This window comes from Buceros rhinoceros, unplaced genomic scaffold (genome assembly GCF_000710305.1).
Source record: "Buceros rhinoceros silvestris isolate BGI_N320 unplaced genomic scaffold, ASM71030v1 scaffold22773, whole genome shotgun sequence".
In the NCBI taxonomy this organism is placed as follows: Eukaryota; Metazoa; Chordata; class Aves; order Bucerotiformes; family Bucerotidae; genus Buceros; species Buceros rhinoceros.
In genome coordinates, this window is record NW_010405696.1 from 11,015 (window position 1) to 11,722 (window position 708).

A 708-nucleotide genomic window follows, 5' to 3' on the forward strand; every position below is an offset into this window, starting at 1 on the left:
GGCTGGCCAGCCTCCCCTACACCTCCGGCTCCCTCCTGGGCTTCGACTTAGACGTAAGTTCTTGCTGGGTGGCAGGACCCAGGTCTCGTCTCCCGGTACAACCATGTGTTGGAGCTGAGCTAGTGACTCAGCTGGAAATGCGGCTGAATATTTACATCCTCACCCAAATCACCACGAAGCGAGCGTGCGGCTTTTCTTCAAGCCCCCTTCTGCCCTGCTCATGAACTCACCCTGACGCTGCCCGAGACTGCGTGTCTGCTCCTTGTACCTGCTGGGTTAAGCAGTTTGCCCCTCCCCTCACCCTGCCGGCAGACTGGGAGTTACTGGGTTTTGCCTCGCTGTTCAGTCTCTGTGGTGGGCGAACGCTAAAGCAAGCTGATGGATGTATTTTTGACTTCAGTCTCACTGGGAAAAAATAAAAACCAGCAAATCCCAAATGGTACTGTCAAACAGGAGAGCTGGAATAATAGAGTGGCCAGCGAGAAGCAACTGGGACATCAGCAAGGGCTGAAGACCACCACTGCCATCTGGATGGCCAGCACCGCGGCTCTCCCTTTAGTGCAGATGCTCCGTGGGGATCAGTCATTGTCCCCCCCACCCCGGATGGTCAGAGCTGGTCTCTGTAGCGAGCAGATGGTGTCGGTGCAAGTCTGTGGTGGAGCCCACGATGGCTCCCGCCGGCTGGGTGCTGGAGGGAGGGGCTGCAGG

General features: G+C 57.5%; 1 protein-coding gene across 1 annotated transcript in view; it reads left to right on the plus strand.

Moving 5' to 3' along the window:
• Window positions 1-708, plus strand: part of LOC104491420 (BPI fold-containing family B member 4-like) — a 9,807-nt gene that overhangs the window by 5,231 nt on the left and 3,868 nt on the right. The gene's annotated exons all lie outside the window — the stretch shown is intronic.